At 47.6% G+C, this 14171-nt stretch overlaps 1 non-coding gene across 1 annotated transcript; it reads right to left on the bottom strand.

The window, feature by feature from the left end:
- Positions 1-13930: 13930 nt before the first annotated feature.
- Positions 13931-14118, bottom strand: LOC135975878 (U2 spliceosomal RNA). Its single transcript, XR_010592951.1, has one exon. It is a non-coding gene; the product is annotated as a U2 spliceosomal RNA (small nuclear RNA).
- Between the last annotated feature and the right edge of the window lie 53 nt (positions 14119-14171).

Genomic DNA, 14171 nt, shown 5'->3' with positions numbered 1-14171 from the left:
CACAGCTCACAGCCCTCTAGGGGACAGGGAAGGACTCAGTGCAGGGAGGGGGAAACACAGGGTAACCCCAAAAGGGGAGTTGGATTTCCTATCCATGTACAGTCCTGGAGTTGGGAGACGGCTCCCCAAAGGGCCAGCCAATGTGCAGGATCCCCCTAGACCCTTATCTTGCCAGACCCTATCAAAATGCCAGAAATAGGATGAAATTAAGAGCCCACAAATGTGACTGATTACATGGGAGAGAGTCAAAGGACACCATGGGTAATGAACAAACTAACCTCAAACTACACTAATTGAACACCGGGCATGGTATCAACGATACTTGTAAACACCCATGTTTGATAAAAAAAAAATTGGTATTAATGTTAAGATTTGGGGATAAGAATTTCGACACAGAAGTTAAATCTTATGCTAATGCTACTTTTCAGTTAATACCAGTAAACAGGTTTAAACCTTATCACAGCAGAGAAACCATAAAAAACCCCTGGATTGTGTGTGTGAATGGGGAAACTGAGGCACGCAGCCTCATGGCTTTAATGGCTGGATGCTAAGAGAACTATAACAACAAACTGCGTTCGAGATAGTCAGTGACTAACCGTCTTGCAGTAAACTAAGAGGGGAGGTGTGACGCTCTGTACCTCAGGGGAACACCCTACACGCCATGTTTGGCTTTATAAAATGATTGTGTGGTATCCAATGCAAAGTTTGTCATGTTGGGTGTCTCTGGAAGGCTGGTAATGCACTGAGCATGGCTGTTATGGTGATGTTACTGTCATGGTTAGTATCCTCATGGCTTAAAGCAGGCCATGCAAAAACTCTCCAAGAACAGAAAGGCAGTTCACACCTCGTCAGGGCATGGATGGGGCCTGCTATGCAAGTGGAGAGCTGCATAAGGAGGTTTTCATCCCCAAGCCCTTTACCAACCATCAACCCCTAACCAGGGGGTGGGGCTATTCAGGGAGAACAAGGCTTTAAAAAGGCCCCTGCTAAGGCACTGGTCTTCACCAGTTTGGGTGGGGGTCCGAGCTTTTTTTTGGGGGGGGGGGGGGGGGCTGGGGCGGCAAAAATGGTAGAGCCAGCCCTGCGGCATGGCAGGGGCGTGCATGCTCAAAAATTGTTTGATAGGGGTGCGCGATGAAAAAAGTTTGGAGACCGCTGTCCTAAGGGACAGAGAGAAGCTAGGGAACAGGACTGGCTAATGTGAGTTTTGCGAGGCAGTTAACCAGGTGCAGGAGCATATCCGTGACCCTTGGGGTGAGTTTGTTGTGTGTGGTGTAGTGTGGTTGCTGCTTGACTGAATTATATAGTGTGGTCTGTTCGTTTGAGGGGACTTGTGCTGAGCCTAGTGGCCTGCCAGGCAAGTTGAGAGCTTTTTAATGGGGCTTTGGTGGACAAGCCCTTTAGCACCCATCAACCCTTAGCAGGGTTTGGGGCTACTCAGGGAGAACAAGGCTTTAAAAAGCACGCTGCTAAGGGATGAGAGATGCTAGGGTACAGGAGCAGCTATTGTGAGTTTTGTGAGGGAGTGCTCCAGGTGAAGGAAGAGCAACTATGTGACCTGTAAGCAGTGTTCCCTCTAATTTCTCACCCATGTGTGGAATGAATTTTATGTGCACTGATATGGAGGTGATATGGCACATGTCATATCAGTGCACATAACAAAATACATGTGGTGGGGGTAGGGCCTTGTTCTCCCTGAGTAGCCTCACCCCCTGGTTAGGGGTTGATGGGTGGTAAAGGGCTTATGCAGCTCTCCACTTGCAGAGAGATGGCCCAGAGAAGGGGCAGGGAATCTCAGAAACCACTGAGGTGGGTGAGGATTCCTGTGACTCCTAGCACAGGGAAGCAGAGTGCTTCCAAGTATGGGAGGGGCTGAGACTAGCTCCTTTCCAGCAGAAGGCAACATGCCCTCAGGGCCAGGAGAGGTGTTGTCCAGTGATTAAGGAAACTGTCCCAGTTGTTAGCTGGCAGAGTTCTGCAGACGAAGGAGGGGGCCCAGAGGAGGAAATTGGGAAAGAAATGGAGGGGTACAGGAATGTCTCCTCACTAGTCACTTGGGGCAGGATGCCCAGGACAACCTCAAAACTCGCCAAGAGTTCAAAAATCATGCCAATCTTCCAAATTGGGGTTAATACATTTCATAGTACAATTTAAATATCAGGATTCAAATATTCAGATCCATCCCTCACAGGAAGTTCTACTAGGGGCAACGTGCAGAGAATAAATACGTTGTCCCTCAGTAACTGGGAATTGAAAGTAGGTTGTCTGTGAGTAAATATGATCCACTAGAGAAGAATTTCAGTCTCATTGGCACTGTAGCTCATTTCTCCTGGTATTTCATCAGGTGGTCAAGGGACATTTATTTAGAACGTATCACCAGACATGGGCAATACCAGGAGAAATGAGCTACAGTTTCAATGAGAAGCCAAGACAGGTAAGTAACCAAAATACTTCTTTAATTGACCGTATTTATTCAGGGACTAAATTCCTGATTACTGAGGGGTAATTTACTTTTCACAAGCTACTCCTAGTATAACTTTTCATAAGACCAGCAGACTGGCCATACTGGGTCAGACATAGCTGTTTGGTTTTATGCAAGTAGAAAGTTGGCAACCCTAGGGTGGGTAGGGTGACCAGATGTCCCGATTTTATAGGGACAGTCCCGATTTTTTGGGTCTTATATAGGCTCCTATTACCCCCCACCCCCTGTCCTGATTTTTCACACTTGCTGTCTGGTCACCCTAAGGGTGGGGCTACTCAGGTAGAACATGGCTTTAAAAAGCCTGCTCCTAAGTGACCAGAGGAGCTAGAGAACAGGAGAGTTTTATGAAGGAATTCTCCAGGTGAAGGAGAAACAACTAGGGGACCTTTGGGGTGAGCCTGTTGTGTGTTTGTGGTGTGCTTACTACTTGATTGAAAAAAGCAACAGAGGGTCCTGTGGCACCTTTGAGACTAACAGAAGTATTGGGAGCATAAGCTTTCGTGGGTAAGAACCTCACTTCTTCAGATGCTTCTGTTAGTCTCAAAGGTGCCACAGGACCCTCTGTTGCTTTTTACAGATTCAGACTAACACGGCTACCCCTCTGATACTTGATTAAAGTATATAGTGTGGTCTGTTTGAGGGACCTTGTGCTGAGGCTAGCAGCCTGCTATGCAAGTGGAGAGCTGCATAAGGAGGCTTTCATTCCCAAGCCCTTTACCACCCATCAACCCCTAACCAGGGGGTGAGGCTACTCAGGGAGAACAAGGCTTTAAAAAGCCCTCTCCTAAGGGATGAGAGAAGTTAGGGAACAGGAGTGGTTAATGTGAGTTGTACGAGGTAGTTAACCAGGTGAAGGAGCAACTCTGTGACCCTTGGGGTGAGTTTGTTGTGTGTGGTGTAGTGTGGTTGCTGCTTGACTGAATTATACAGTGTGGTTTGATCCTTGGAGGGAACTTGTGCTGAGCCTAGTGGCCTGCCAGGCAAGCTGAGAGCTTTTTAATGAGGCTTTGGTGGCCAAGCCCTTTAGCACCCAATGACCCTTACCAGGTGGTGGGGCTCCTCAATATGATTTGCCTGCACGGCTTACCTCTTAATTCTTGTTTGCCTGAGTTGAGCACTGGAGTAGGGAGTCAGGTCTGGGTAGGGTGTTTGTGCAGGGTTAACGCTGGTATTGCAAGAAACTGTAAGTACCTTATGTATGATTGACTGTGTTTGAGATAGTTATGTGAGAGCAGAAAAGAGCATTGGGGCTACCGTATAGCGCAGCGGTGAGGGTTGGATTAAGGCGGGGGCTCTCAAACTGGGGGTTGCAAGGTAATTACAGGGGGGTCATGCGCTGTCAGCCTCCACCTCAAATCCCGCTTCGCCTCCAGCATTGATAATGATGTTAAATATATTGAAAGAATGTTTTTAATGTATTGGGGGGGAGGGGGCGATGTTGCACTCAGAGGCTTGCTATGTGAAAGGGGTCACCAGTACAGAAGTTTGAGAATCATTGGATTAAGGCATATATTAACTAAGCTACAGGTTGGGGCCTCGCACTCTGAGGAGTCTCTTAAAAAACAAACAAACAAACCAAAAAACGGACTCCATTTCAAATATTATCAAAATCGGTTGATAAATAAAGGAGATACAGGAAAAAGAAGATTCTCTCTAAATATAGACACTTTTGTTCAAATATGACAAAAATATACATCTGGCTACACAAATACGCATACCCATACCCTACCTCTACCCTTCACTAATTGTTCATTATCAATAGGCAGGAGGCCAGGGCTGAGGAAAATCAAGATAATTGCACTTGTAAAATGAGTATTTCTAGGCATGAGTGTGCTATCAGTCTCCTAAGGCAGCATTTTGTGGGCCAGCTGCTGCTGGTAAAATTCTGACCTTGCCTTCAAAACTTATTCATAACTCCTCAAGAGTGCATAGGCTGTCAGAATGGGAGTAGGACCATTCAACTGTGTCCCAGAAAGTCGCATCAATGTACCTCTGTCTCCCTTAGCTCCTCCAGTTCAGCCACTCTGGTCTCTGAAGCCCGTACATGGTCTCTGAGAGCCAGGAGCTCCTTGCACCGAATACACACACGTCACCTGCCAGCTAATCATGCATGCTGCATTCAGTGCAATAAACTGGATAGCCCCCACTCTGGTGCTGGACTTCTGCCTGCAGTCTCTTTACTTCTGCAGCTCTTTCCTTTTCTGTTGTTTTATTTTTAGCACAGAGTCAGCACCTATGGTCTGTAGCTTTTGTCTGGTGTGTGCTTCTTACTTAACTGAAGTATACAATGTTGTCTGTTCCTTTGAGGGACTCGGTGCTAAGCCTAGAGGCCTACTAGGAACCTTGAGAGCTTCTTACTGAGGCTTTGATGGCCAAGACCTTTAGCACCTATCAACCCCTAGCCAGGGGTTGGGGCTCCTGAGGGAGAACAAGGCTTTAAAAAGGCCCCTTCTAAGGCAGTGGTGTTCACCAGCTTGGGTGGGGGTCTGAGCATGTTTTTTGGGGGGGGACTTGGGGCAGCAAAAATGGTAGAGCCAGCCCTGCGGCGGGGCAGGGGGGTGCATGCTCAAAACTTGTGTACTGACAGGGGTGCGCGATCAAAAAAGTTTGGAGACCACTGTCCTAAGGGACAGAGAGAAGCTAGGGAACAGGAGTGGCTAATGTGAGTTTTGCGAGGCAGTTAACCAGGTGAAGGAGCAACTCTGTGAGCCTTGGGGTGAGTTTGTTGTGTGTGGTGTAGTTTGGTTGCTGCTTGACTGAATTATATAGTATGGTCTGTTTGTTTGAGGGGACTTGTGCTGAGCCTAGTGGCCTGCCAGGCAAGTTGAGAGCTTTTTAATGAGGCTTTGGAGGCCAAGCCCTTTAGCACCCATCAACCCATAGCAGGGTTTGGGGCTACTCAGGGAGAACAAGGCTTTAAAAAGTACGCTGCTAAGGGTTGAGAGATGCTAGGGTACAGGAGCTGCTAACGTGAGTTTTGTGAGGGAGTGCTCCAGGTGAAGGAAGAGCAACTATGTGACCTGTGAGCAGTGTTCTCTCTAATTTCTCACCCATGTGTGGAATGAATTTTATGTGCACCAATATGGAGGTGATATGACACATGTCATATCAGTGCACATAACAAAATTCATGTGGTGGGGGTAGGGACAAGGGGTTTGGAGAGGGGGAGGGGGCTCAGGGCTGGGGATGAGGGGTTTGAGGGTGCAGGGGGGGGGCTACGGCAGTAGCTGGGCAGCGGGGGGGAGAAACACCTCTCCCCATCACAGCAGCTCTCGGGCTGAGGTGCAGGATATGCGCCTAGCCTCCGCAGATCCAGGCCATGGCCTGGGCAGCCCTGTGGCCCGTGTTCCCTGAGTGCCTGTGTGGCCCTAAATGGGCTGCTCCGTGGCCATGCAGCTGCGCAGCTTACAGAAAACATAGCCCGTGGGTGGTGTGTGTGTTGTGGTGTGCTTACTCCTTGACTGAAGTATATAGTGCGCTCCGTTTGTTTGAGGGACCGTGTGCTGAGCCTCGCGGCCTGCTATGCAAGGCTGAGAGCATGTTGAGGAGGCTTTCATCCCCAAGCCTTAACCAGGGGTTGGAGCTAATCATGGAGAACAAGGCTTTAAAAAGCCAGCTCTTAAGTGACCAGAGGAGCTAGCAAACAGGAGAGTTTTGCGAGGGAGTTCTCCAGGTGAAGTAGGAGCGAATACGGCACCCGTTGGGTGAGTTTATTGTCTTTAGCATAGGTGCTGACTTTTTTTTTTTTTTTTTTTTTTTTTTTTTTTTGCTGGTGGGTGCTTTCGAAGAGGGGTGTGTTTGGGGATGGGGGTGGATGAAGGGGGCACTGCCTTTGCCAGGTTTGGGGGGAGTAGGGGCGGCTCTATGCATTTTGCCACCCCGAAGCACGGAGGGCAGGCTGCTTTCGGCGGCAGGCCTGAGGGAGGTCCACGGTCCTGTGGCTCCGGCGTACCTGCCACCGAAACCGCAGGACCGGCAGACCTCCCACAGGCAAGCCGCGGAAGGCAGCCTGCCTGCTGCCCTTGCGGTGACCAGCAGGCCGCCCCCGCCCGCAGCTTGCTGCCCTAGGCATGTGCTTTGTGTGCTGGTTCCTGGAGCCGCCCCTGGGAGGAAGGCAATTGTCAGCATTTATAGGGCACCCTTCTTTCATATTCTAATTACTGAATGTGTTGATCATTGTTATCTTTGCTATTTTAAGAGTTAAATTGTTTTGAACGACAATTACATTATTATGAATGGCAGTATAATAAAATCATTGTAATTACTTAAAAGCTGTCTTCACTAACATCCCAGTTTAAAGATATTCTATATCACTAGCTTTCTCGATGAAACTGTCGGCAATCTTCTTTACATCCAGGTCCCTTGGTATTGTTTTGATGCATGTTAAGGTCAGCTACGTTATTCCGTTGTCTGTCCAATTGATGACTGGAGATAATTTTTAAGTCTTCGGAAGCTGAAGAATGAATTCAGGATGATACAGGCATAGCGAGAAGGCTTCTTACACATTTGCAGTAGGCTGGAAACATAGTGCTTTTCAAGTACTGCAAATGACTCCAAGATCTTTCTTGATGGGTAACAGCTAAATTTAGGCACCATCGTTTTGTGTGTGTGTGTGTGTGTGTGTGTATATATATTATAGTTGGGATTATATTTTGCCATGTGCATTACAGTGGAGTCACATTTTATGCGGGGGTTAGGTTCTAAAGTCAGCGCGTAAGGCGAAAATCGTGTATAGTCAAAATTACCCTTAAATCCCCCATAAAGTACAGTATACTGTACAGGGTTGTGTATACACCCCAGTACAGTAATATGTATACAGTAATGTACAGTATATGAGTACATATGCAAAATAAGTTTACAGTACTGTCTTTTTAATTACAGGGGGTCATCAGGGCTAGATGCCGATCCAGGAAACGGAGGTGACTGAGAACTTGGGTGACGGAGAGCGAGTCGTAGACGAAGTGGTTGGCTCTGGTTCAGCTCGAGAAGTTGATTGCGTAGGCTCATCTGCTGCTGGCTGTTTTTCCTTGAAAAACATGGTGATCGGTAACGGTCGCTGTTGTCTCTTGAGCTACTCAAACATTTCTTGATATGGTCTCAAATGGTCCGTAATACGTGATTTTTGAAGCTTCGTTCCATAGAGGGATCGTATTCAGAAATTAAATCATTCAAGGGTTTTGCTGCTTGGAACTCTTCAGGAAATTTGTGAAGATTCCAACTTGCTGGCTCTTCCTGTTAGTCGTCGTCATAGTCTTCTGTAGACGATTTTATCAGTTCCTCTGACTAACAGACAGTCAATAAAAACAACAAGGAGTCTGGTGGCACCTTAAGGACTAACAGATTTATTTGGGCATAAGCTTTCCTGGGTAAAAACCTCACTTCTTCAGAAGAGTTAATGCTTCTCTATGGCTCTCAATTAATTCTTCAATTTCTTCCTCAAGGATGTCAACGAAGCCATCAGCACCCACTTGCCTGGTCACCTGAACAATGCGTTTCACTTCTTTGTCAATGGTCGAGAAACCCTTAAAATCATTCACACATTCTTTCCATAGGTTTCGCAAACATGCTTTGACTGTTTCAGGCTTGATTGCATCCATTGCCTGTTTAATATAAGTGTTGCAATCAGCAATGTTGAAGGACTTCCAACACTGCATCACATTAAGATTGGGATCAGCATCCATAGTGCTATGTATCCATGATAACGTAAGCCTCCCGTATGTGGCCTTGAAACAGGGAATCACGCCTTGGTTGAGAGTTTGGAGGATAGAGGTGGTATTGGCCTGGGGGGGAGGAAGACGACTTCAAAGTCATTACGTGCAAACCGGAGTGCCGCAGGGTGGCCAGGAGCATTGTCTACAATCAGTAACACTTTAAAGTCAAGTCCTTTCTCTTCGAGGTACCGTTTGACTTCTGGAATGAAACACTTGTGGAACCAATCCAGAAATAATACTGCCGTCACCCAAGCCTTTTTATTTGATTGCCAGAACACAAGCAGGAGATTTTTGTTCTTGCCTTTTAGGGCACGGGGATTTGCACCCATGTAGAGCAAGCCCGGCTTTATTAAATGCCCAGCCGCATTGCCACAAAACAACATAGTCGCATGGTCTTTAGCTGCTTTGAAGCCAGGGGCTTGTTTTTCTGATTTCGAAATGTAAGTGCGGTTGGGCATTTTTTTCCAGAAGAGCCCAGTCTCGTCAGCATTAAAAACTTGTTCCGGAAGACAGCCCTTTTCTTCTTCTTTGATTTTCTTTAATCGTTCGGGATAGGCTTTTGCTGCCTCTTCATTGGCAGATGCAGCTTCACCAGTAGTCTGCACATTTTTGAGGTTGAAGCGGTTCCTAAAACTGTTAAGCCAACCTTGGCTGGCTTTGAATTCCTTCTCATCAGAAGGCTGTCCCTCTCTGGCAGGAGGTTTGAACAGCACGTAGAAGCTAAGAGCCTTTTCTCGCAACGTGTTGCCATCAATAGGCACACGTTTAAGATTCAGGTCTTCCAGTCATAAGTTTTATACCTGTTCAGTCTTCACTAAAGTCTTATCACGCACCTGGCTCGTCACCTTAGCCGTTATTGGAGCACTTGATGCCACTGCTTGACGAATTTCTCTCTCGAATCTTGATGACACGGATGCTAGATTCGTTGCGGCCATATTTACACGCCGCGTTGGAGACCGACATACCGTCTCTCAAGAAGTCCAAGACAGCCAGTTTTTCCTTCAGCGTTGAAACAGATCGCGGTTTCTTCGGTTGAGCACCAGATGAAGTAGTTGGCTTGCATTTAGGGGCCACATAGTACAAAAAATAAGTATCTTTAAACACTAGACTCGCACTCTGTGCAGCGAGCCGCTCACCCTATGAGAGGCACGCGGGAACTGAGACCGATTGAGGAACAGCAGATTCACGTCTCCCACCTCACGCTCACTCCGGGGCATAAAAGCTCATTGGGTGGAATCGCCCGCACTATTTACAGGTATCTTGTTCGTTTTTTTGCCGAGCGCGTATAGTTGAATTCACTTAAGTTAAATGCTCATATGATGTACTTGGCATTTAACATTGAATTTCATCTGCCATTTTGTTGCCAGGTCACCCAGTTTTGTGAGATCCTTTTGGAGCTCTTTGCAGTCTGCTTGGGACTTACAAAACTACTTAAGATAGTTCTCCTCTGCAAATTTTGCCACCTCACTGTTTACCCCTTTTTGCAGATCACTTATGAATAGGTTGGCTAGGACTGGTCCCAGTACAAGCCCCTCAGGGACACCACTATTTACTTCTCTCCATTCTGAAAATGGACCATTTATTCCTATCTTTTACTTGAGTGCCTGGTAATGCTTTCATGATCTAGTGATCATTAATTTAATAACAAGCCTTTTTGTTATCTTAATCCCCCTATCTCTGTTTACAAACAAACTCCCTGCCCAAAGGGCAGAAGTTGTTAGCAGCACAGAATTCATAGACTAGAATAATCGACTATCTGGGTTGGAAGGGACCTCAGGAGGTCATCTAGTCCAACCCCCTGCTCAAACTCATCACATTCCACACTCAAGCTCTGGCTCCTGGGTCCTGAGCACCCAGGGAGTCAGCACCTATGGGCTGTAGCTTGTGTCTGGTGTGTGCTTGCTGCTTGACTGAAGTATACAGTGTGGTCTGTTCCTTTGAGGGACCCTGTGCTGCGCCTAAAGGCCTGCTAGAAAAGCTGAGAGCTTCTTAAGGTGGCTGTGATGGCCAAGCCCTTTAGCACCTAATCAACCCCTAACCAGGGGGTGGGGCTCCTCAGGGAGAACAAGGCTTTACAAAGCCTGCTCCTCAGCAACCAGAGGAGCTAGAGAACAGGAGCAGCTAACCCAGGGGTTTCAAACATGCGGCCCGCGGGGTTATTATCTGCGGCCCGTGAGCCCCTTGCAGCCACCGCGCCCTACCCTGGTGCACGTCTGGGCTAGAACGTGGGGGTGGGGGCAGAGCGGCTGTGTGTTGCTGTTGCTTGAGGCAGCGCCCCCAGCAGCTCCCATTGGCCGAGAATACAGTGCCTCCAGAAATGGTGCACCTCCCCTCGGAGAGCATTGTGGTTATAACAAATAGAGAAACTAATTTCTCTAGCAAGGTTGATTTGTTGTATAGTTTCTTTCAATCGGAGCCTTAAATAACCTTAAATAATTTCTCTAGCGTATTCTCTAGCTCCTCTGGTTTCTTAGGAGGGGGCATTTTAAAGCTTTATTCTCCCTGCATAGCCCCACCCCCTGGTTCAAAGGTGATGGGTGCTAAAGGGATCAAAGTTTCCTTAAGAAGCTCTCAAGCGCTAGGCTCGGCATACAGTCCCTCAAAGAAACAGACCACACGGTATACTTCAGTCAAGCAGCAAGTACACCACAAACACACACTGCAGCCACTCAGCCCAGGGGTCACGCAGTTGCTCCTCCTTCACCTGGAGAACCCCCTTGCAAAATTCTCCTGTTCTCTAGCGCTTCTGGTCACTTAGGAGTGGGCTTTTTAAAGGCTGCTAGGCTCAGCACATGGTCCCTCAAACAGACCATGCTATCGGGGTGGCAGGCCACCCCCCCAATCTCTGTCCCCCACCTGCCTAAGGCTCTGGGAGGGAGTTTGAGTTGGGGGAGGTGGTCTGGGGTGCAGGCCCTGGGACAAACCCACCCTGCCCAGGGGCCATAGGGAGATGCTGGCAGCCACGTGGAGCAAGCAGGCAGGAAGCCGCTCAGTTGTGCTGCGCTGCCTGTGGTCAGTGGGTGGGGGCCTAACAGTGAGGTCGTGTATAGCGTCCCCCTTGGCTGGCGATAGCTGGAAGGGCGCCGTCTTTTGTTTACGGTCCAGCACGCTCAGTCGTATAGTGGTTTTCTTCATTTTCTTAAGTGTTCGTGGGTTTTCTTCTTTTGATCTGTATAGGTACAATTGTGTACTTCAGTGCACGCCCTGCTTTGCGCTTCATGCGCTATCCATGCTTCACATGACTGAGTTTGCAGGTGATCGTCTTATGGACGTGGGTCGAGCGGATCTTGTTTTGGCTTCCCTCCATCAGTTTCGGAAAACTTCACAGTAAATATCACAGAGTCCTGACGAAAGGATAGAGGGTTTTGAGAGAAGCGAAGGAAGATCTATCGATCTATCAATCAGTCAAAATATTCTGAGAATTTGGTGAGCAAGTGATTTCAAACTATGTGCATCTATGATTTGTAGGCTATTAAAGCCTAGAATAGTAGTTATTTTTTCTTGAATATAGGGTAGATTTTCTCACTCTCTCAATGCCTGCCAAACGATTACCATTATCTCTCTTTCACTTATATAGCTTGTCACTTTACGCTACAGGAAATAGTAACAGACTCCTAAAGACACAAAATATAGCCCCAGGAAAGGAAGGCATTTGGTACAACGACTCCTGGGAGGGGAAAAAAAAAAAAACACAGATCCTGGTTGCCTGGCGCTAACTGCTGTGGCAAAGGTACCACTCAACAAGGCAGACAGCTCCATAAGGCAGCTGGCAAAGAAGAGGATGTACCTCCCTGGAGGGCCAGTAACGAGCTGGTGTACGTCTCGCATAGGCAGGGAGGCAGCAACATCCCTCGAAGGGGGTGATCTGGCTGACGCTGCGGCGATCACTTGCGCCTTCCATCTTTCGACGTGCCTGGGTGCTATGGTGAGGAACTTTGGGGCGAGTGCTGTGCGTGACATCAGGAAGCGAATCGCCGTGGCCCCTTCCAGCCAAGATGTCGCCAGGTACCCAGGGGAGCCATATTCGGAAGAGACGACAGCATCATCACTCTGAGAGCGAGAACTATGCTGGAGAGGAACCTGGAGGATACTATCCGTGGGCAGTACATGGGAAAACCTGAGATGGAAGATGATGTTTTTCATCAAAGCAGAGTAGTAACTTTGGGGAACCAAGTTGCTTCTATTTGGAATAGCGTCTCCGTGGGGGAGTTACGCTGGAATAGGCACTATGCTTATAGCTATGATGCCAGTCAGACGAGCCCCTCGACTGCACGTCCCGTGGGTCCCAACAGCCTGCTCTGCTCGGTCTGCAGAGCAGGATTTCACTTTCCTCTCTCTAGGGTTGGCTGTGGAGCTGTGGTGCCACCTGCTGGTTCCGATTTCAAAGCTTGGTGGAAAAAATAAATAACTGCAAGGGCGGGAGAAGCAACTCTCTCGCTGAGTGCCTGACAGGGTAAATCGATCCCCACAAAAACAGAGTTTAAGAGCCGAGTACTGAGCAGCACTTCAGCGGTAAAGCCTGCCACAAACACTAGACAATGTACACTCCATCACAAAGCTCCTGTGAATGAGCTTAATCTTCACTCTGCAAGCACCCACCCCCATTAAGTGGCCTATCCCAAGCCACATCCTAAAAATGAGAAGTAAAGTATAATGATTTAGAATTTACAGTAGGTTTGGGGAGGGGGGGGGAACTGCATGCGGGGCCTCTGGGAGCAGAAGGACACCTCGTGCCTTCACATGATCTCACAAATTAAGATCCATGCAACATATGCTGGGTGGGGAGAAGAATATAACCAAGTCTATCTAATTCAAACTGTTGTTTAATACAAGTAGTATCACTTCATCAGATGCCTGGAGTGAAAAAGACAGCACATGAAAAGATGGGAGTTGCCTTACCAAGTTGGGGGTCAGTGCTAACGACGCAAAGGGGTGAGTATCAACAGAGGGAAAACTACTTTTTGAAGTGACCCAGCCACTCCCAGTCTTCATTCAAGCCTAATGTGATGGTGTAAAGTTTGCAAATTAATTCCAATTCTGCAGTTTGTCATTCAAGTCTTTTTTTATGAGGGGTATTTTTGTTGAATGGTCACTTTGAAGTCTGTTTGAATGTCCAGGGAGATTGAAGTGCTCTCCTACTGGTTTTTGAATGTTACAATTCTTGATGTCTGATTTGTGTCCATTTATTCCTTTGCGTAGAGACTGTCCGGTTTGGCCAGTGTACATGGCAGAGGGGCATTGAAATCAAGTTTACACAAGTTAAGAAGGAAGGTACTAGACATCTGGGGTCAGGCTTGAGTTCTGAGCGATTACAGGCATCGGTTACAAGGTTCACAAGATGCATACAACTGTCAGTGAATAAGTGACCTCTGGTATGCCACTCCTAGAATATATTTATAGTCTAAGGGTACGTCTATACTTACCTCTGGGTTCGGCGGTAAGCAATCGATCTTCTGGGATCGATTTATCGCGTCTTGTCTAGACCCGATAAATCGATCCCGGAAGTGCTCGCCGTCGACACCTGTACTCCTGCTCCGTGAGAGGAGTACGCGGAGTCGACGTGGGAGCCTGCCTGCCACGTGTGGACCCGCGGTAAGTACCTTGTAGTTCGAATTAAGGTACTTCGACTTCAGCTATCTTAGTTAGAAGCGGGGGGTTAGTGTGGACCAGCCCTAAGTCAGTATTGGTGTAACAAATTCAACAGATTCTATTTTTTCACCACAATAGTCTCCCCGAGGGGAGGTGCACCGTTCCTGGAGGTACTGCAATACCAGGTCGATGCGTGGAGTGGATGGAGCAAGCTCCTATTCAATCTCCCTGTTCCAAAAATCCATTTAATATATAGTCCTCAGATAGAGGGCGTATCAGATACTAAACTGAAAAGAACAGATTTAAAAGTTTATTAGATAATGATTAAAAATAGATGATACATAGAGTTTGAGAAGTCAGTTATTGGTCATTGGGGGTAACATACAGAG

The sequence above is a fragment of the Chrysemys picta genome, chromosome 15 (genome assembly GCF_011386835.1).
Source record: "Chrysemys picta bellii isolate R12L10 chromosome 15, ASM1138683v2, whole genome shotgun sequence".
In the NCBI taxonomy this organism is placed as follows: Eukaryota; Metazoa; Chordata; order Testudines; family Emydidae; genus Chrysemys; species Chrysemys picta.
This window is presented reverse-complemented; position numbering and strand designations above follow the sequence as displayed.